Source organism: Phyllobates terribilis, unplaced genomic scaffold (genome assembly GCF_046119375.1).
Source record: "Phyllobates terribilis strain yellow unplaced genomic scaffold, ASM4611937v1 Scaffold_4__5_contigs__length_816908805, whole genome shotgun sequence".
Taxonomy (NCBI): domain Eukaryota; kingdom Metazoa; phylum Chordata; class Amphibia; order Anura; family Dendrobatidae; genus Phyllobates; species Phyllobates terribilis.
The window spans coordinates 52,517,297-52,542,814 of record NW_027362764.1 but is presented as its reverse complement, the minus strand read 5'-3'; the positions used below and the strand labels follow the sequence as shown (position 1 = coordinate 52,542,814).

General features: G+C 46.8%; 1 protein-coding gene across 1 annotated transcript in view; it reads left to right on the top strand.

Annotated features, from left to right (window-relative positions):
* Window positions 1–4,899: 4,899 nt before the first annotated feature.
* Window positions 4,900–25,518, top strand: part of LOC141264912 (asparagine synthetase [glutamine-hydrolyzing]-like) — a 186,559-nt gene continuing 165,940 nt past the window's right edge. The window contains exon 1 of the mRNA XM_073677324.1: window positions 4,900–5,053. The gene's annotated coding sequence lies outside the window, so the exon portion shown is untranslated. The remainder of the gene's footprint in view (window positions 5,054–25,518) is intronic.

Here is a 25,518-nt window from a genome sequence, read left to right as displayed (position 1 = left end):
GGATTCTTTACTGTAAGAGCAGGGAGACTATGGATTCTTTACTGTAAGAGCAGGGAGACTATGGATTCTTTACTGTAAGAGCAGGGAGACTATGGAGCTCTTGGCCACAATACAGTTATATGAAAAAGTTTGGGCACCCCTATTAATCTTAAGCTTAATGTTTTATAAAAATTGGTGTTTTTGCAACAGCTATTTCAGTTTGATATATGTAATAACTGTTGGACACAGTAATGTTTCTGCCTTGAAATGAGGTTTATTGTACTAACAGAAAATGTGCAATCTGCATTCAAACAAAATTTGACAGGTGCATAAGTATGGGCACCTCACCAGAAAAGTGACATTAATATTTAGTAGATCCTCCTTTTGCAAAAATAACAGCCTCTAGTCGCTTCCTGTAGCTTTTAATGAGTTCCTGGATCCTGGATGAAGGTATTTTTGACCATTCCTCTTTACAAAACAATTCCAGTTCAGTTAAGTTTGATGGTCGCCGAGCATGGACAGCCCTCTTCAAATGATCCCACAGATGTTCAATGATATTCAGGTCTGGGGACTGGGATGGCCATTCCAGAACATTGTAATTGTTCCTCTGCATGAATGCCTGAGTAGATTTGGAGCGGTGTTTTGGAGCATTGTCTTGCTTAAAGATCCATCCCCTGCATAACTTCAACTTTGTCACTGATTCTTGAACATTATTGTCAAGAATCTGCTGATACTGAGTGGAATCCATGCGTCCCTCAACTTTAACAAGATTCCCGTTGCCGGCATGGCCACACAGCCCCAAAGCATGATGGAACCTCCACCAAATTTTACTGTGGGTAGCAAGTGTTTTTCTTGGAATGCTGTGTTTTTTTGCCGCCATGCATAACGCCTTTTTGTATGACCAAACAACTCAATCTTGGTTTCATCAGTCCACAGGACCTTCTTCCAAAAATAAATTGGCTTCTCCAAATGTGCTTTTGCATACCTCAGCCGACTCTGTTTGTGGCGTGCTTGCAGAAAAGGCTTCTTTCACATCACTCTCCCATACAGCTTCTCCTTGTGCAAAGTGCGTTGCATAGTTGACCGATGCACAGTGACACCATCTGCAGCAAGTTGATGCTGCAGCTCTCTGGAGGTGGTCTGAGGATTGTCCTTGACTGATCTCACCATTCTTCTTCTCTGCCTTTCTGATGTTTTTCTTGGCCTGCCACTTCTGGCCTTAACAAGAACTGTCCCTGTGTTCTTCCATTTCCTTACTATGTTCCTCACAGTGGAAACTGACAGGTTAAATCTCTGAGACAGCTTTTTGTATCCTTCCCCTGAACAACTATGTTGAATAATCTTTGTTTTCAGATCATTTGACAGTTGTTTTGAGGAGCCCATGATGCCACTTTTCAGAGGAGATTCAAACAGGAGAACAACTTGCAAGTGGCCACTTTAAGTAGCTTTTCTCATGATTGCATACACCTGGCTATGAAGTTCAAAGCTCAATGAGGTTACAAAACCAAAAAAGTGCTTTAGTAAATCAGTAAAAAGTAGGTAGCAGTATTTAAAACAATAAAATGATAAGGGTGCCCATACTTATGCACCTGTCAAATTTTGTTTGAATGCAGATTGCACATTTTCTGTTAGTACAATAAACCTCATTTCAAGGCAGAAACATTACTGTGTCCAACAGTTATTACATATATCAAACTGAAATAGCTGTTGCAAAAACAACAATTTTTATAAAACATTAAGCTTAAGATTGATAGTGGTGCCCAAACTTTTTCATATAACTGTATGTTGTCTTGCTAGATTTAATACAAAAGTGCAAGAGGAGGCGCTCTACCTTCCTTGATAACTATGATATTGCAGGTTATCGCCACTAGATTCTGTGATGGTCGCTGCTCCAGGGACCTCGCCTGATTGCCGCATGTGCGATTGGGAAGGAATGTTTCCTCTAGGGATATGTTCACACATTGAGTATTTGCAGCAGATTTTTATGCACCAAAAACCAGTGTTGATGCTAAATATGCTGCATAAAATACATACATTTTGGGGGCGTTTTTGTTGCTTCCCCCCCCCCCCCCCCCGAATTCATTTAAATGCTGAAGATTTGAAAAACACTTTGATGGTTCAAATCCACAAGGAAAAAATAAGCCGCGTGAGCAGAACTCACAAATCCACAACGAGGTTTTTAGGTTAATCCGGAGTCTCCGGTAATCCGGCACCTGTCTATTTACTGGAGATGAGCAGTCACTACGGTAAAAGCAAATCTACGCTCCGCTCACCAGAAGTAAGGGGCTAGCGCCCGAAACGCGTGAGCGCAGGCGACCAGCATGCGATAGCTCTGCGGTCTTATAGTTACTCCACTTTCAGTAAAGGGTTAACAGCATCCATCAGATGTGAGGAAATAACCGCAGGAAGCGACAGGAGGCGGCGGCAGCCGCGGGGACATCGTCCTGTACAGACACACGTCCTGCCGCCCACACTGATGAAACACACGGCCGCGATGTCGTGAGGCCGGGGATGGCCACATGCAAGGAAGGCGGCCATTGGACGGTGTCATATGAGACTGCTGGGAGGAGCCATATTGCCCTGCCCTCCATGGTTACTGTTACCATGGGAGGAAACGCACTGCTGTGTACCACACCTGACAGGCTTAGATACACCAGCTCAGCAGCACTGTATCACACCTGACAGGCTTAGATACAATAGCTCAGCAGCACTGTATCACACCTGACAGGCTTAGATACACCAGCTCAGCAGCACTGTATCACACCTGACAGGCTTAGATACACCAGCTCAGCAGCACTGTATCATACATGATAGGCTTAGATACACCAGCTCAGCAGCACTGTATCACACCTGACAGGCTTAGATACTCCGCCTCAGCAACACTGTACCACACATGATAGACCTAGATACACCAGCTCAGCTGCACTGTATCATACATGACATGCTTGGATACACTGGCCCTGCAGCACTGTACTACACCTGACAGGCTTAGATACCCCGCTCTGCAGCACTGTACTACACCTGACAGGCTTAGATACATCGGCTCTGCAGCACTGTACTACACCTGACTGGCTTAGATACACCAACTCAGCAGCACTGTGCTACACCTGACAGGCTTAGATACACCAACTCAGCAGCACTGTGCTACACCTGACAGGCTTAGATACCCCGCTCTGCAGCACTGTACTACACAGCACAGTACAGTATCACACACATGGTAGGCTTAGATACACCAGCTCAGCAGCGCTGTATCACACATGATAGGCTTAGATACACCGGCTTAGCAGCACTGTATCACACACGGTAGGCTTAGATACACCAGCTCAACTGCACTGTACCACACCTGACAGGCTTAGATACACCAGGCTCAGCTGCACAGTATCACACATGATAGGCTTAGATACATCATGAAAAAAGGAGAGGAGAGGGGTTGCACCACCAATATCACTACAAATATCCACAGGGGTGCTACGTCATGTAGAGAAAGGGTGCATGAATTTGTAAAAAGAAAAGGCACTACATAATAGACGAGCACACCTCCAATATAGAATAATATAGACAAAAAATTATTGAACCAAACATGATAAAAACATTTTAAAAAGAGCCATCAATTGGCCTGCAGACTGCCCACCGCATGACAAATGTCAATAATCAAACAATAATGTGTACCCCCAAATGCATACGGATGTGATGGAGAATAGGGAATTATATTCAAATAGTATAACAATATATAGTATAAAGAATCCCCAATATACATAAAAAATACATAAGTGGATGGATATCATGTAAAGTATCACATATGCAAAACAGTAAGCTAATGTCAATATAAATGTATAAAGATACATTTCATAGTGGAAGGTAACATCAATATAGATAGGTAAAACCACATCACATTGTATATACCAGCCTCAATAGGAGAACCTTCATAATAAAAGGTACTATAGGACCATAAGATAAATGCCATCCAGAATGGGAAGTAACCCAAACCACTGAAAGAATAGAAGGACCCAATAATAGGATCTAAGGGATCCAGGAGTAATGGAGTTTTGTCCCACAAAAGGATATATGAGGCAGGCGTCCTGTCAGGACCCTAAGTGGTTCCCTAAACACCAGCTAGCCTGAGGGTAGATAAGGCCTGGATGGCGTCAGGCAGAGGACAGAGAAAGCCCCACGCGTATCGCCGTGTCCCATATGGCTTTGTCAGGGGAATGATCAGGCTTAGATACACCAGCTCAGCAGCACAGTATCACACATGATAGGCTTAGATACACCGGCTCAGCAGCACAGTATCACACATGATAGGCTTAGATACACCGGCTCAGCAGCACAGCATCACACATGATAGGCTTAGATACACCGGCTCAGCAGCACAGTATCACACATGATAGGCTTAGATACACCGGCTCAGCAGCACAGTATCACACATGATAGGCTTAGATACACCGGCTCAGCAGACAGTATCACACATGATAGGCTTAGATACACCGGCTCAGCAGCACAGTATCACACATGATAGGCTTAGATACACCGGCTCAGCAGCACAGTATCACACATGATAGGCTTAGATACACCGGCTCAGCAGCACAGTATCACACATGATAGGCTTAGATACACCGGCTCAGCAGACAGTATCACACATGATAGGCTTAGATACACCGGCTCAGCAGACAGTATCACACATGATAGGCTTAGATACAACGGCTCAGCAGACAGTATCACACATGATAGGCTTAGATACACCGGCTCAGCAGCACAGTATCACACTTGATAGGCTTAGATACACCGGCTCAGCAGCACAGTATCACACATGATAGGCTTAGATACCCCAACTCAGCAGCACAGTATCTTACGGTGTCTCCTGGTATTTCTATACTGTGAGGCTGCACCAATGAGGCCGGGGAGGCTGCCTCCGCCTATGAGAGCGCTCCGACCTGCAGGCACTGGCAGCCATGCTTACATTGTCATTTGCATTTCCAGTGTGAGCCGGTGAGGAGATCAGCGTGAAGCTGCCGGGGTCGCCCCTGCTCTCCCAGACCTGAGAACACAGCGATCCCACTGACTGTCCCCGGAGAAGGTGACGTTCATTATAAGCTTTATAATCGTCCACTGCCAGCGGCCGCCTGATCCCGGTGATCTCGGCACTGAATAGATAACACATATAGAAGACGCCGGCACTTTAATATTATCTGTATCTCAGGATAGATATACCTATGTCTATGTTAGGCGGCTTTATAGTCACTTTTCCAAGCATGAGAGTTGTAGTCCTGCACCTGTCTGCTGTCCATGTCCTGAGATTCGGAAGAGCAGAAATAGAAGTAGATACTTTTATGCCCAAAAACGACAAAAGTATTCTCAGCGTGATACCTTTATTGGCTAACCAGGAAAGTTATATTTGCAACTTGTCAGAGCACAGAGGCTCCTTCTTCAGGCAGAATTACAGAACAGGAAGAAAGGAGCAGCTGTCAGCGGAATCTGCTGTGCACCACCCAGAGGAGTCCTGGGGCATTGCTTTAGGATAGAGAGATAGCTGGGCTCTATGCAGCTGCCTCCGCTGCCTGTCCTTCATCCCAGCTGTGACTGTGACAGGTGACGTAGGGCATACAGTGCCCAGAGAGTGCCATACTGCACCTATATACTGTATACAGTGCCCAGAGAGTGCCATACTGCACCCATATACTGTATACAGTGCCCAGAGAGTGCCATACTGCACCCATATACTGCATACAGTGCCCAGAGAGTGCCATACTGCACCCATATACTGTATACAGTGCCCAGAGAGTGCCATACTACACCCATATACTGTATACAGTGCACAGAGAGTGCCATACTACACCATATACTGTATACAGTGCCCAGAGAGTGCCATACTACACCCATATACTGCATACAGTGCCCAGAGAGTGCCATACTGCACCCATATACTGTATACAGTGCCCAGAGAGTGCCATACTGCACCCATATACTGCATACAGTGCCCAGAGAGTGCCATACTGCACCCATATACTGTATACAGTGCCCAGAGAGTGCCATACTATACCCATATACTGCATACAGTGCACAGAGAGTGCCATACTACACCCATATACTGTATACAGTGCCCAGAGAGTGCCATACTACACCCATATACTGCATACAGTGCACAGAGAGTGCCATACTACACCCATATACTGTATACAGTGCCCAGAGAGTGCCATACTACACCCATATACTGTATACAGTGCCCAGAGAGTGCCATACTACACCCATATACTGCATACAGTGCCCAGAGAGTGCCATACTACACCCATATACTGTATACAGTGCCCAGAGAGTGCCATACTACACCCATATACTGCATACAGTGCCCAGAGAGTGCCATACTACACCCATATACTGTATACAGTGCCCAGAGAGTGCCATACTACACCCATATACTGCATACAGTGCACAGAGAGTGCCATACTACACCCATATACTGTATACAGTGCCCAGAGAGTGCCATACTACACCCATATACTGCATACAGTGCCCAGAGAGTGCCATACTACACCCATATACTGTATACAGTGCCCAGAGAGTGCCATACTACACCCATATACTGCATACAGTGCACAGAGAATGCCATACTACACCCATATACTGTATACAGTGCCCAGAGAGTGCCATACTACACCCATATACTGCATACAGTGCACAGAGAGTGCCATACTACACCCATATACTGTATACAGTGCCCAGAGAGTGCCATACTACACCCATATACTGTATACAGTGCCCAGAGAGTGTCATACTGTACCCATATACTGCATACAGTGCCCAGAGAGTGCCATACTGCACCCATATACAGCATACAGTGCACAGAGTGCCATACTGCACCCATATACAGCATACAGTGCACAGAGAGTGCCATACTGTACCCATAAACTGCATACAGTGCCCAGAGAGTGCCATACTGCACCCATATACAGCATACAGTGCACAGAGAGTGCCATACTACACCCATATACAGCATACAGTGCCCAGAGAGTGCCATACTGTACCCATAAACTGCATACAGTGCACAGAGAGTGCCATACTGCACCCATATACAGCATACAGTGCACAGAGAGTGCCATACTGCACCCATATACAGCATACAGTGCACAGAGAGTCCCATACTGTACCCATATACAGCATACAGTGCCCAGAGAGTACCATACTGTACCCATATACTACATACAGTACCCAGAGAGTGCCATACTGTAGCCATATACTACATACAGTGCCCAGTGAGTGCCATACTGTACCCATAGACTACATACAGTGCCCAGTGAGTGCCATACTGTACCCATAGACTACATACAGTGCCCAGAGAGTGCTATACTGTACCCATATACTGTATACAGTGCCCAGAGAGTACCATATTGCACCCATATACTGCATACAGTGTCCAAGGAGTGCCATACTGTACCCATATACTACATACAGTGCCAAGAGAGTGCCATACTGTACCCATATACTACATACAGTGCCCAGAGAGTGCCATACTGTGCCCATATACTACATACAGTGCCCAGAGAGTGCCATACTGCACCCATATACAGCATACAGTGCACAGAGAGTGCCATACTGTACCCATATACTGCATACAGTGCACAGAGTGCCATACTGCACCCATATACAGCATACAGTGCACAGAGAGTACCATACTGCACCCATATACTGCATACAGTGCCAAGAGAGTGCCATACTGTACCCATATACTGTATACAGTGCCCAGAGAGTACCATATTGCACCCATATACTGCATACAATGTCCAAGGAGTGCCATACTGTACCCATATACTACATACAGTGCCAAGAGAGTGCCATACTGTACCCATATACTACATACAGTGCCCAGAGAGTGCCATACTGTACCCATATACTACATACAGTGCCCAGAGAGTGCCATACTGCACCCATATACAGCATATAGTGCACAGAGAGTGCCATACTGTACCCATATACTGCATACAGTGCACAGAGAGTGCCATACTGCACCCATATACAGCATACAGTGCACAGAGAGTACCATACTGCACCCATATACTGCATACAGTGCCAATAGAGTGCCATACTATACCCATATACTACATACAGTGCCCAGAGAGTGCCATACTGTACCCATATACTACATACAGTGCCCAGAGAGTGGCATACTGTACCCATATACTGTATACAGTGCCCAGAGAGTGCCATACTGCACCCATATACAGCATACAGTGCACAGAGAGTGCCATACTGCACCCATATACAGCATACAGTGCACAGAGAGTCCCATACTGCACCCACATACAGCATACAGTGCCCAGAGAGTACCATACTGTACCCATATACTACATACAGTGCCCAGGGAGTGCCATACTGTACCCATAGACTACATACAGTGCCCAGAGAGTGCCATACTGTACCCATATACTGTATACAGTGCCCAGAGAGTGCCATACTGCACCCATATACTGTATACAGTGCTCAGAGAGTACCATATTGCACCCATATACTGCATACAGTGTCCAAGGAGTGCCATACTGTACCCATATACTACATACAGTGCCAAGAGAGTGCCATACTGTACCCATATACTACATACAGTGCCCAGAGAGTGCCATACTGTACCCATATACTACATACAGTGCCCAGAGAGTGGCATACTGTACCCATATACTGCATACAGTGCCCAGAGAGTACCATATTGCACCCATATACTGCATACAGTGTCCAAGGAGTGCCATACTGTACCCATATACTACATACAGTGCCAAGAGAGTGCCATACTGTACCCATATACTACATACAGTGCCAAGAGAGTGCCATACTGTACCCATATACTACATACAGTGCCCAGAGAGTGGCATACTGTACCCATATACTGTATACAGTGCACAGAGAGTGCCATACTGTACCCATATACTGCATACAGTGCCCGGACAGTCCCATACTGCACCCATATACAGCATACAGTGCCCAGAGAGTACCATACTGTACCCATATACTACATACAGTGCCCAGAGAGTGCCATACTGTACCCATATACTACATACAGTGCCCAGAGAGTGCCATACTGTACCCATATACTACATACAGTGCCCAGAGAGTGCCATACTGTACCCATATACTACATACAGTGCCCAGAGAGTGCCATACTGTACCCATATACTGTATACAGTGCCCAGAGAGTGCCATACTGCACCCATATACAGCATACAGTGCACAGAGAGTGCCATACTGTACCCATATACTGCATACAGTGCACAGAGAGTGCCATACTGCACCCATATACAGCATACAGTGCACAGAGAGTACCATACTGTACCCATATACTACATACAGTGCCCAGAGAGTGCCATACTGTACCCATATACTACATACAGTGCCCAGAGAGTGCCATACTGTACCCATAGACTACATACAGTGCCCAGAGAGTGCCATACTGTACCCATATACTGAATACAGTGCCCAGAGAGTGCCATACTGCACCCATATACTGTATACAGTGCCCAGAGAGTACCATATTGCACCCATATACTGCATACAGTGTCCAAGGAGTGCCATACTGTACCCATATACTACATACAGTGCCAAGAGAGTGCCATACTGTACCCATATACTACATACAGTGCCCAGAGAGTGCCATACTGTACCCATATACTGTATACAGTGCACAGAGAGTGCCATACTGTACCCATATACTGCATACAGTGCCCGGACAGTCCCATACTGCACCCATATACAGCATACAGTGCCCAGAGAGTACCATACTGTACCCATATACTACATACAGTGCCCAGAGAGTGCCATACTGTACCCATATACTACATACAGTGCCCAGAGAGTGCCATACTGTACCCATATACTACATACAGTGCCCAGAGAGTGCCATACTGTACCCATAGACTACATACAGTGCCCAGAGAGTGCTACACTGTACCCATATACTGTATACAGTGCCCAGAGAGTGCCATACTGCACCCATATACTGTATACAGTGCCCAGAGAGTGCCATACTGTACCCATATACTGTATACAGTGCCCAGAGAGTGCCATACTGCACCCATATACTGTATACAGTGCCCAGAGAGTGCCATATTGCACCCATATACTGCATACAGTGTCCAAGGAGTGCCATACTGTACCCATATACTACATACAGTGCCAAGAGAGTACCATACTGTACCCATATACTACATACAGTGCCCAGAGAGTGCCATACTGTACCCATATACTACATACAGTGCCCAGAGAGTGGCATACTGTACCCATATACTGTATACAGTGCCCAGAGAGTGTCATACTGCACCCATATACAGCATACATTGCACAGAGAGTGCCATACTGTACCCATATACTGCATACAGTGCACAGAGAGTGCCATACTGCACCCATATACAGCATACAGTGCACAGAGAGTCCCATACTGCACCCATATATAGCATACAGTGCCCAGAGAGTACCATACTGTACCCATATACTACATACAGTGCCCAGAGAGTGCCATACTGTAGCCATATACTACATACAGTGCCCAGAGAGTACCATACGGCACCCATATACAGCATACAGTGCCCAGAGAGTACCATACTGTACCCATATGCTACATACAGTACCCAGAGAGTGCCATACTGTACCCATATACTACATACAGTGCCCAGAGAGTGCCATACTGCACTCATATACTGTATACAGTGCCCAGAGAGTATCATATTGCACCCATATACTGCATACAATGTCCAAGGAGTGCCATACTGTACCCATATACTACATACAGTGCCAAGAGAGTGCCATACTGTACCCATATACTACATACAGTGCCCAGAGAGTGCCATACTGTACCCATATACTGTATACAGTGCACAGAGAGTGCCATACTGTACCCATATACTGCATACAGTGCCCGGACAGTCCCATACTGCACCCATAAACTACGTACAGTGCCCAGAGAGTGCCACACTACACCCATATACTGCACACAGTGCCCAGAGAGTCCCATACTGCACCCATATACAGCATACAGTGCCCGGACAGTCCCATACTGCACCCATATACAGCATACAGTGCCCAGAGAGTACCATACTGTACCCATATACTACATACAGTGCCCAGAGAGTGCCATACTGTAGCCATATACTACATACAGTGCCCAGAGAGTACCATACTGCACCCATATACAGCATACAGTGCCCAGAGTACCATACTGTACCCATATACTACATACAGTGCCCAGAGAGTGCCATACTGTACCCATATACTACATACAGTGCCCAGAGAGTGCCATACTGCACCTATATACTGCATACAGTGCCCAGAGAGTGCCATACTGCACCCATATACTGCATACAGTGCCCAGAGAGTGCCACACTACACCCATATACTGCATACAGTGCCCAGAGAGTGCCATACTGTAGCCATATACTGTATACAATGCCCAGAGAGTGCCATACTGTAGCCATATACTGCATACAGTGCCCAGAGAGTGCCATACTGTGCCCATATACTGTATACAGTGTCTAGAGAGTGGCATACTGTGCCCATATACTACGTACAGTGCCCAGAGAGTGCCATACTGTAGCCATATACTGTATACAATGCCCAGAGAGTGTCATACTGTGCCCATATACTGTTTACAGTGTCCAGAGAGTGGCATACTGTGCCTATATACTGTATACAGTGCCCAGAGAGTGCCATACTGTGCCCATATACTGCATACAGTGCACAGAGTACCATACTGTACCCATATACTGCATACAGTGCCCAGAGAGTGCCATACTACACCCATATACTGCATACAGTGCACAGAGAGTGCCATACTGTACCCATATACTGCATACAGTGCACAGAGAGTGTCATACTACCCCCATATACTGCATACAGTGCCCAGAGAGTGCCATACTGCACCCATATACTGCATACAGTGTCCAGAGAGTGGCATACTGCACCCATATACTGCATACAGTGCCCAGAGAGTGCCATACTGTACCCATATACTGCATACAGTGCCCAGACGGTGCCATACTGCACCCATATACTGTATACAGTGCCCAGACGGTGTCATACTGTACCCATATACTGCATATAGTGCCCAGAGAGTGTCATACTGCACCCATATACTGTATACAGTGCCCAGAGAGTGTCATACTGCACCCATATACTGCATACAGTGCCCAGAGAGTGCCATACTGCACCTGTATACTGCATACAGTGCCATACTGCACCCATATACTGCATCCATATACTGCATACACTGCCCAGAGAGTGCCATACTGCACCTGTATACTGCATACAGTGCCATACTGCACCCATATACTTTATACAGTGTCCAGAGAGTGGCATACTGCACCTGTATACTGCATACAGTGCCCAGACAGTGTCATACTGCACCCAGTGCACAGAGTGCCATACTGTAGCCATATACTACATACAGTGCCCAGAGAGTACCATACTGTACCCATATACTACATACAGTGCCCTGAGAGTGCCATACTGTAGCCATATACTGTATACAGTGCCCAGAGAGTGCCATACTGTGCCCATATACTGTATACAGTTTCCAGAGAGTGCTATACTGTGCCCATATACTGTATACAGTGTCCAGAGAGTGGCATACTGTGCCTATATACTACATACAGTGCCCAGAGAGTGCTACACTATAGCAATATACTGTATACAATGCCCAGAGAGTGCCATACTGTGCCTATATACTACATACAGTGCCCAGAGAGTGCCATACTGTGCCCATATACTACATACAGTGCCCAGAGTACCATACTGTACCCATATACTGCATATAGTGCCCAGAGAGTGCCATACTACACCCATATACTGCATACAATGCACAGAGAGTGCCATACTGTACCCATATACTGCATAGAGAGTGCCATACTGTACCCATATACTGCATATAGTGCACAGAGAGTGCCATACTACACCCATGTACTGCATACAGTGCCCAGAGAGTGCCATACTGCACCCATGTACTGCATACAGTGCCCAGAGAGTGCCATACTGTACCTATATACTGTATACTGTGCCCAGAGAGTGCCATACTGCACCCATATACTGTATACAGTGCACAGACAGTGCTATACTGCACCCATATACTACATACAGTGCCCAGAGGGTGCCATACTGCACCCATATACTGTATACAGTGCCCAGAGAGTGCCATACTGCACCCATATACTACATACAGTGCCCAGAGAGTGCCATACTGTACCCATATACTGCATATAGTGCACAGAGAGTGCCATACTACACCCATATACTGCATACAGTGCCCAGAGAGTGCCATACTGCACCCATGTACTGCATACAGTGCCCAGAGAGTGCCATACTGTACCCATATACTGTATACTGTGCCCAGAGAGTGCCATACTGCACCCATATACTGTATACAGTGCACAGACAGTGCTATACTGCACCCATATACTACATACAGTGCCCAGAGGGTGCCATACTGCACCCATGTACTGTATACAGTGCCCAGAGAGTGCCATACTGCACCCATATACTACATACAGTGGCCAGAAAATGCCATACTGTACCCATATACTGCATACAGTGCCAGAGAGTGCCATACTACACCCATATACTGTATACAGTGTCCAGAGAGTGCCATACTGCACCCATATACTGCATACAGTGCACAGACGGTGCCATACTACACCCATATACAGCATACAGTGCACAGAGAGTGCCATACTGTACCCATATACTGCATACAGTGCACAGAGAGTGCCATACTGCACCCATATACTGTATACAGTGTCCAGAGAGTGCCATACTGTAGCCATATACTGTATACAGTGCCCAGAGAGTGCCATACTGCACCCATATACTGTATACAGTGTCCAGAGAGTGGCATACTGTACCCATATACTGCATACAGTGCACAGAGAGTGCCATACTGTACCCATATACAGCATACAGTGCCCAGAGAGTGCCATACTGCACCCATATACTGTATACAGTGTCCAGAGAGTGCCATACTGTAGCCATATACTGTATACAGTGCCCAGAGAGTGCCATACTGCACCTATATACTGTATACATTGTCCAGAGAGTGGCATACTGCACCCATATACTGCATCCATATACTGCATACAGTGCCCAGAGAGTGCCATACTGCACCTGTATGCTGCATACAGTGCCATACTGCACCCATATACTGCATACAGTGTCCAGAGAGTGGCATACTGCACCCAGTGCACAGAGTGCCATACTGTAGCCATATACTACATACAGTGCCCAGAGAGTACCATACTGTACCCATATACTACAAACAGTGCCCAGAGAGTGCCATACTGTAGCCATATACTGTATACAGTGCCCAGAGAGTGCCATACTGTGCCCATATACTGTATACAGTGTCCAGAGAGTGCTATACTGTGCCCATATACTGTATACAGTGTCCAGAGAGTGGCATACTGTGCCTATATACTACATACAGTGCCCAGAGAGTGCCATACTGTGCCCATATACTGCATACAGTGCCAGAGAGTGCCATACTACACCCATATACTGTATACAGTGTCCAGAGAGTGCCATACTGTAGCCATATACTGTATACAGTGCCCAGAGAGTGCCATACTGCACCCATATACTGTATACAGTGTCCAGAGAGTGCCATACTGTAGCCATATACTGTATACAGTGCCCAGAGAGTGCCATACTGCACCTATATACTGTATACAGTGTCCAGAGAGTGGCATACTGCACCCATATACTGCATGCATATACTGCATACAGTGCCCAGAGAGTGCCATACTGCACCTGTATGCTGCATACAGTGCCATACTGTAGCCATATACTACATACAGTGCCCAGAGAGTACCATACTGTACCCATATACTACAAACAGTGCCCAGAGAGTGCCATACTGTAGCCATATACTGTATACAGTGCCCAGAGAGTGCCATACTGTGCCCATATACTGTATACAGTGTCCAGAGAGTGCTATACTGTGCCCATATACTGTATACAGTGTCCAGAGAGTGGCATACTGTGCCCATATACTACATACAGTGCCCAGAGAGTGCCATACTGTGCCCATATACTACATACAGTGCCCAGAGTACCATACTGTACCCATATACTGCATATAGTGCCCAGAGAGTGCCATACTACACCGATATACTGCATACAATGCACAGAGAGTGCCATACTGTACCCATATACTACATATAGTGCACAGAGAGTGCCATACTGTACCCATATACTGCATATAGTGCACAGAGTGCCATACTACACCCATATACTGCATACAGTGCCCAGAGAGTGCCATACTGCACCCATGTACTGCATACAGTGCCCAGAGAGTGCCATACTGTACCCATATACTGTATACAGTGCCCAGAGAGTGCCATACTGCACCCATATACTGTATACAGTGCACAGACAGTGCTATACTGCACCCATATACTACATACAGTGCCCAGAGGGTGCCATACTGCACCCATATACTGTATACAGTTCCCAGAGAGTGCCATACTGCACCCATATACTACATACAGTGCCCAGAGAGTGCCATACTGCACCCATATACTGTATACAGTGCCCAGACAGTGTCATACTGCACCCATATACTGCATACAGTGCCAGAGAGTGCCATACTACACCCATATACTGTATAGTGTCCAGAGAGTGCCATACTGCACCCATATACTGCATACAGTGCACAGACGGTGCCATACTGCACCCATATACTGTATACAGTGCCCAGAGAGTGCCATACTGCACCCATATACTGTATACAGTGCCCAGAGAGTGCCATACTGCACCCATATACTGCATACAGTGCCCAGAGAGTGCCATACTGCACCCTTATACTGCATACAGTGCCCAGAGAGTGCCATACTGTACCCATATACTGTATACAGTGCCCAGAGAGTGCCATACTGCACCCATATACTGCATACAGTGCCCAGAGAGTGCCATACTGCACCCATATACTGTATACAGTGCCCAGACAGTGTCATACTGCACGCATATACTGCATTCAGTGCCCAGAGAGTGCCATACTACACCCATATACTGCATACAGTGCCCAGAGAGTGCCATACTGTACCCATATACTGCATACAGTGCCCAGAGAGTGCCATACTGTACCCATATACTGTATTCAGTGCCCAGAGAGTGCCACACTGCACCCATATTCTGCATACAGTGCCCAGAGTGTCATACTGCACCCATATACTGTATACAGTGCCCAGAGAGTGTCATACTGCACCCATATACTGTATACAGTGCCCGGACAGTGTCATACTGCACGCATATACTGCATACAGTGCCCAGAGAGCGCCATACTACACCCATATACTGCATACAGTGCCCAGAGAGTGCCATACTGTACCCATATACTACATACAGTGCCCAGAGAGTGCCATACTGCACCTATATACTGCATACAGTGCCCAGAGAGTGCCATACTGCACCCATATACTGCATACAGTGCCCAGAGAGTGCCACACTACACCCATATACTGCATACAGTGCCCAGAGAGTGCCATACTGTAGCCATATACTGTATACAATGCCCAGAGAGTGCCATACTGTAGCCATATACTGCATACAGTGCCCAGAGAGTGCCATACTGTGCCCATATACTGTATACAGTGTCTAGAGAGTGGCATACTGTGCCCATATACTACGTACAGTGCCCAGAGAGTGCCATACTGTAGCCATATACTGTATACAATGCCCAGAGAGTGTCATACTGTGCCCATATACTGTTTACAGTGTCCAGAGAGTGGCATACTGTGCCTATATACTGTATACAGTGCCCAGAGAGTGCCATACTGTGCCCATATACTGCATACAGTGCACAGAGTACCATACTGTACCCATATACTGCATACAGTGCCCAGAGAGTGCCATACTACACCCATATACTGCATACAGTGCACAGAGAGTGCCATACTGTACCCATATACTGCATACAGTGCACAGAGAGTGTCATACTACCCCCATATACTGCATACAGTGCCCAGAGAGTGCCATACTGCACCCATATACTGCATACAGTGTCCAGAGAGTGGCATACTGCACCCATATACTGCATACAGTGCCCAGAGAGTGCCATACTGTACCCATATACTGCATACAGTGCCCAGACGGTGCCATACTGCACCCATATACTGTATACAGTGCCCAGACGGTGTCATACTGTACCCATATACTGCATATAGTGCCCAGAGAGTGTCATACTGCACCCATATACTGTATACAGTGCCCAGAGAGTGTCATACTGCACCCATATACTGCATACAGTGCCCAGAGAGTGCCATACTGCACCTGTATACTGCATACAGTGCCATACTGCACCCATATACTGCATCCATATACTGCATACACTGCCCAGAGAGTGCCATACTGCACCTGTATACTGCATACAGTGCCATACTGCACCCATATACTGCATACAGTGTCCAGAGAGTGGCATACTGCACCTGTATACTGCATACAGTGCCCAGACAGTGTCATACTGCACCCAGTGCACAGAGTGCCATACTGTAGCCATATACTACATACAGTGCCCAGAGAGTACCATACTGTACCCATATACTACATACAGTGCCCTGAGAGTGCCATACTGTAGCCATATACTGTATACAGTGCCCAGAGAGTGCCATACTGTGCCCATATACTGTATACAGTTTCCAGAGAGTGCTATACTGTGCCCATATACTGTATACAGTGTCCAGAGAGTGGCATACTGTGCCTATATACTACATACAGTGCCCAGAGAGTGCTACACTATAGCAATATACTGTATACAATGCCCAGAGAGTGCCATACTGTGCCTATATACTACATACAGTGCCCAGAGAGTGCCATACTGTGCCCATATACTACATACAGTGCCCAGAGTACCATACTGTACCCATATACTGCATATAGTGCCCAGAGAGTGCCATACTACACCCATATACTGCATACAATGCACAGAGAGTGCCATACTGTACCCATATACTGCATAGAGAGTGCCATACTGTACCCATATACTGCATATAGTGCACAGAGAGTGCCATACTACACCCATGTACTGCATACAGTGCCCAGAGAGTGCCATACTGCACCCATGTACTGCATACAGTGCCCAGAGAGTGCCATACTGTACCTATATACTGTATACTGTGCCCAGAGAGTGCCATACTGCACCCATATACTGTATACAGTGCACAGACAGTGCTATACTGCACCCATATACTACATACAGTGCCCAGAGGGTGCCATACTGCACCCATATACTGTATACAGTGCCCAGAGAGTGCCATACTGCACCCATATACTACATACAGTGCCCAGAGAGTGCCATACTGTACCCATATACTGCATATAGTGCACAGAGAGTGCCATACTACACCCATATACTGCATACAGTGCCCAGAGAGTGCCATACTGCACCCATGTACTGCATACAGTGCCCAGAGAGTGCCATACTGTACCCATATACTGTATACTGTGCCCAGAGAGTGCCATACTGCACCCATATACTGTATACAGTGCACAGACAGTGCTATACTGCACCCATATACTACATACAGTGCCCAGAGGGTGCCATACTGCACCCATGTACTGTATACAGTGCCCAGAGAGTGCCATACTGCACCCATATACTACATACAGTGGCCAGAAAATGCCATACTGTACCCATATACTGCATACAGTGCCAGAGAGTGCCATACTACACCCATATACTGTATACAGTGTCCAGAGAGTGCCATACTGCACCCATATACTGCATACAGTGCACAGACGGTGCCATACTACACCCATATACAGCATACAGTGCACAGAGAGTGCCATACTGTACCCATATACTGCATACAGTGCACAGAGAGTGCCATACTGCACCCATATACTGTATACAGTGTCCAGAGAGTGCCATACTGTAGCCATATACTGTATACAGTGCCCAGAGAGTGCCATACTGCACCCATATACTGTATACAGTGTCCAGAGAGTGGCATACTGTACCCATATACTGCATACAGTGCACAGAGAGTGCCATACTGTACCCATATACAGCATACAGTGCCCAGAGAGTGCCATACTGCACCCATATACTGTATACAGTGTCCAGAGAGTGCCATACTGTAGCCATATACTGTATACAGTGCCCAGAGAGTGCCATACTGCACCTATATACTGTATACATTGTCCAGAGAGTGGCATACTGCACCCATATACTGCATCCATATACTGCATACAGTGCCCAGAGAGTGCCATACTGCACCTGTATGCTGCATACAGTGCCATACTGCACCCATATACTGCATACAGTGTCCAGAGAGTGGCATACTGCACCCAGTGCACAGAGTGCCATACTGTAGCCATATACTACATACAGTGCCCAGAGAGTACCATACTGTACCCATATACTACAAACAGTGCCCAGAGAGTGCCATACTGTAGCCATATACTGTATACAGTGCCCAGAGAGTGCCATACTGTGCCCATATACTGTATACAGTGTCCAGAGAGTGCTATACTGTGCCCATATACTGTATACAGTGTCCAGAGAGTGGCATACTGTGCCTATATACTACATACAGTGCCCAGAGAGTGCCATACTGTGCCCATATACTGCATACAGTGCCAGAGAGTGCCATACTACACCCATATACTGTATACAGTGTCCAGAGAGTGCCATACTGTAGCCATATACTGTATACAGTGCCCAGAGAGTGCCATACTGCACCCATATACTGTATACAGTGTCCAGAGAGTGCCATACTGTAGCCATATACTGTATACAGTGCCCAGAGAGTGCCATACTGCACCTATATACTGTATACAGTGTCCAGAGAGTGGCATACTGCACCCATATACTGCATGCATATACTGCATACAGTGCCCAGAGAGTGCCATACTGCACCTGTATGCTGCATACAGTGCCATACTGTAGCCATATACTACATACAGTGCCCAGAGAGTACCATACTGTACCCATATACTACAAACAGTGCCCAGAGAGTGCCATACTGTAGCCATATACTGTATACAGTGCCCAGAGAGTGCCATACTGTGCCCATATACTGTATACAGTGTCCAGAGAGTGCTATACTGTGCCCATATACTGTATACAGTGTCCAGAGAGTGGCATACTGTGCCCATATACTACATACAGTGCCCAGAGAGTGCCATACTGTGCCCATATACTACATACAGTGCCCAGAGTACCATACTGTACCCATATACTGCATATAGTGCCCAGAGAGTGCCATACTACACCGATATACTGCATACAATGCACAGAGAGTGCCATACTGTACCCATATACTACATATAGTGCACAGAGAGTGCCATACTGTACCCATATACTGCATATAGTGCACAGAGTGCCATACTACACCCATATACTGCATACAGTGCCCAGAGAGTGCCATACTGCACCCATGTACTGCATACAGTGCCCAGAGAGTGCCATACTGTACCCATATACTGTATACAGTGCCCAGAGAGTGCCATACTGCACCCATATACTGTATACAGTGCACAGACAGTGCTATACTGCACCCATATACTACATACAGTGCCCAGAGGGTGCCATACTGCACCCATATACTGTATACAGTTCCCAGAGAGTGCCATACTGCACCCATATACTACATACAGTGCCCAGAGAGTGCCATACTGCACCCATATACTGTATACAGTGCCCAGACAGTGTCATACTGCACCCATATACTGCATACAGTGCCAGAGAGTGCCATACTACACCCATATACTGTATAGTGTCCAGAGAGTGCCATACTGCACCCATATACTGCATACAGTGCACAGACGGTGCCATACTGCACCCATATACTGTATACAGTGCCCAGAGAGTGCCATACTGCACCCATATACTGTATACAGTGCCCAGAGAGTGCCATACTGCACCCATATACTGCATACAGTGCCCAGAGAGTGCCATACTGCACCCTTATACTGCATACAGTGCCCAGAGAGTGCCATACTGTACCCATATACTGTATACAGTGCCCAGAGAGTGCCATACTGCACCCATATACTGCATACAGTGCCCAGAGAGTGCCATACTGCACCCATATACTGTATACAGTGCCCAGACAGTGTCATACTGCACGCATATACTGCATTCAGTGCCCAGAGAGTGCCATACTACACCCATATACTGCATACAGTGCCCAGAGAGTGCCATACTGTACCCATATACTGCATACAGTGCCCAGAGAGTGCCATACTGTACCCATATACTGTATTCAGTGCCCAGAGAGTGCCACACTGCACCCATATTCTGCATACAGTGCCCAGAGTGTCATACTGCACCCATATACTGTATACAGTGCCCAGAGAGTGTCATACTGCACCCATATACTGTATACAGTGCCCGGACAGTGTCATACTGCACGCATATACTGCATACAGTGCCCAGAGAGCGCCATACTACACCCATATACTGCATACAGTGCCCAGAGAGTGCCATACTGTACCCATATACTGCATACAGTGCCCAGAGAGTGCCATACTGTACCCATATACTGTATTCAGTGCCCAGAGAGTGCCACACTGCACCCATATACTGCATACAGTGCCCAGAGTGTCATACTGCACCCATATACTGTATACAGTGCCCAGAGAGTGTCATACTGCACCCATATACTGTATACAGTGCCCAGACAGTGTCATACTGCACCCATATACTGCATACAGTGCCCAGAGAGTGCCATACTATACCCATATACTGCATACAGTGCCCAGAGAGTGTCATACTGCACCCATATACTGTATACAGTTCCCAGACAGTGTCATACTGCACCCATATACTGCATACAGTGCCCAGAGAGTGCCATACTGCACCTATATGCTGCATACAGTGCCCAGAGAGTGCCATACTGTACCCATATACTGCATACAGTACCCAGAGAGTGTCATACTGCACCCATGTACTGCATACAGTGCACAGAGACCGCCATACTGCACCCATATACTGCATACAGTGCCCAGAGAGTGTCAGACTGCACCCATATACTGTATACAGTGCCCAGAGAGTGCCATACTACACCCATATACTGTATACAGTGCCCAGAGAGTGCCATACTGCACCCTTATACTGCATACAGTGCCCAGAGAGTGCCATACTGTACCCATATACTGTATTCAGTGCCCAGAGAGTGCCACACTGCACCCATATACTGCATGCAGTGCCCAGAGAGTGCCATACTGTACCCATATACTGCATATAGTGCACAGAGAGTGCCATACTACACCCATATACTGCATACAGTGCCCAGAGAGTGCCATACTGCACCCATGTACTGCATACAGTGCCCAGAGAGTGCCATACTGTACCCATATACTGTATACTGTGCCCAGAGAGTGCCATACTGCACCCATATACTGTATACAGTGCACAGACAGTGCTATACTGCACCCATATACTACATACAGTGCCCAGAGGGTGCCATACTGCACCCATGTACTGTATACAGTGCCCAGAGAGTGCCATACTGCACCCATATACTACATACAGTGGCCAGAAAATGCCATACTGTACCCATATACTGCATACAGTGCCAGAGAGTGCCATACTACACCCATATACTGTATACAGTGTCCAGAGAGTGCCATACTGCACCCATATACTGCATACAGTGCACAGACGGTGCCATACTACACCCATATACAGCATACAGTGCACAGAGAGTGCCATACTGTACCCATATACTGCATACAGTGCACAGAGAGTGCCATACTGCACCCATATACTGTATACAGTGTCCAGAGAGTGCCATACTGTAGCCATATACTGTATACAGTGCCCAGAGAGTGCCATACTGCACCCATATACTGTATACAGTGTCCAGAGAGTGGCATACTGTACCCATATACTGCATACAGTGCACAGAGAGTGCCATACTGTACCCATATACAGCATACAGTGCCCAGAGAGTGCCATACTGCACCCATATACTGTATACAGTGTCCAGAGAGTGCCACACTGTAGCCATATACTGTATACAGTGCCCAGAGAGTGCCATACTGCACCTATATACTGTATACATTGTCCAGAGAGTGGCATACTGCACCCATATACTGCATCCATATACTGCATACAGTGCCCAGAGAGTGCCATACTGCACCTGTATGCTGCATACAGTGCCATACTGCACCCATATACTGCATACAGTGTCCAGAGAGTGGCATACTGCACCCAGTGCACAGAGTGCCATACTGTAGCCATATACTACATACAGTGCCCAGAGAGTACCATACTGTACCCATATACTACAAACAGTGCCCAGAGAGTGCCATACTGTAGCCATATACTGTATACAGTGCCCAGAGAGTGCCATACTGTGCCCATATACTGTATACAGTGTCCAGAGAGTGCTATACTGTGCCCATATACTGTATACAGTGTCCAGAGAGTGGCATACTGTGCCTATATACTACATACAGTGCCCAGAGAGTGCCATACTGTGCCCATATACTGCATACAGTGCCAGAGAGTGCCATACTACACCCATATACTGTATACAGTGTCCAGAGAGTGCCATACTGTAGCCATATACTGTATACAGTGCCCAGAGAGTGCCATACTGCACCCATATACTGTATACAGTGTCCAGAGAGTGCCATACTGTAGCCATATACTGTATACAGTGCCAAGAGAGTGCCATACTGCACCTATATACTGTATACAGTGTCCAGAGAGTGGCATACTGCACCCATATACTGCATGCATATACTGCATACAGTGCCCAGAGAGTGCCATACTGCACCTGTATGCTGCATACAGTGCCATACTGTAGCCATATACTACATACAGTGCCCAGAGAGTACCATACTGTACCCATATACTACAAACAGTGCCCAGAGAGTGCCATACTGTAGCCATATACTGTATACAGTGCCCAGAGAGTGCCATACTGTGCCCATATACTGTATACAGTGTCCAGAGAGTGCTATACTGTGCCCATATACTGTATACAGTGTCCAGAGAGTGGCATACTGTGCCTATATACTACATACAGTGCCCAGAGAGTGCCATACTGTGCCCATATACTACATACAGTGCCCAGAGTACCATACTGTACCCATATACTGCATATAGTGCCCAGAGAGTGCCATACTACACCGATATACTGCATACAATGCACAGAGAGTGCCATACTGTACCCATATACTACATATAGTGCACAGAGAGTGCCATACTGTACCCATATACTGCATATAGTGCACAGAGTGCCATACTACACCCATATACTGCATACAGTGCCCAGAGAGTGCCATACTGCACCCATGTACTGCATACAGTGCCCAGAGAGTGCCATACTGTACCCATATACTGTATACAGTGCCCAGAGAGTGCCATACTGCACCCATATACTGTATACAGTGCACAGACAGTGCTATACTGCACCCATATACTACATACAGTGCCCAGAGGGTGCCATACTGCACCCATATACTGTATACAGTTCCCAGAGAGTGCCATACTGCACCCATATACTACATACAGTGCCCAGAGAGTGCCATACTGCACCCATATACTGTATACAGTGCCCAGACAGTGTCATACTGCACCCATATACTGCATACAGTGCCAGAGAGTGCCATACTACACCCATATACTGTATAGTGTCCAGAGAGTGCCATACTGCACCCATATACTGCATACAGTGCACAGACGGTGCCATACTGCACCCATATACTGTATACAGTGCCCAGAGAGTGCCATACTGCACCCATATACTGTATACAGTGCCCAGAGAGTGCCATACTGCACCCATATACTGCATACAGTGCCCAGAGAGTGCCATACTGCACCCTTATACTGCATACAGTGCCCAGAGAGTGCCATACTGTACCCATATACTGTATACAGTGCCCAGAGAGTGCCATACTGCACCCATATACTGCATACAGTGCCCAGAGAGTGCCATACTGCACCCATATACTGTATACAGTGCCCAGACAGTGTCATACTGCACGCATATACTGCATTCAGTGCCCAGAGAGTGCCATACTACACCCATATACTGCATACAGTGCCCAGAGAGTGCCATACTGTACCCATATACTGCATACAGTGCCCAGAGAGTGCCATACTGTACCCATATACTGTATTCAGTGCCCAGAGAGTGCCACACTGCACCCATATTCTGCATACAGTGCCCAGAGTGTCATACTGCACCCATATACTGTATACAGTGCCCAGAGAGTGTCATACTGCACCCATATACTGTATACAGTGCCCGGACAGTGTCATACTGCACGCATATACTGCATACAGTGCCCAGAGAGCGCCATACTACACCCATATACTGCATACAGTGCCCAGAGAGTGCCATACTGTACCCATATACTGCATACAGTGCCCAGAGAGTGCCATACTGTACCCATATACTGTATTCAGTGCCCAGAGAGTGCCACACTGCACCCATATACTGCATACAGTGCCCAGAGTGTCATACTGCACCCATATACTGTATACAGTGCCCAGAGAGTGTCATACTGCACCCATATACTGTATACAGTGCCCAGACAGTGTCATACTGCACCCATATACTGCAT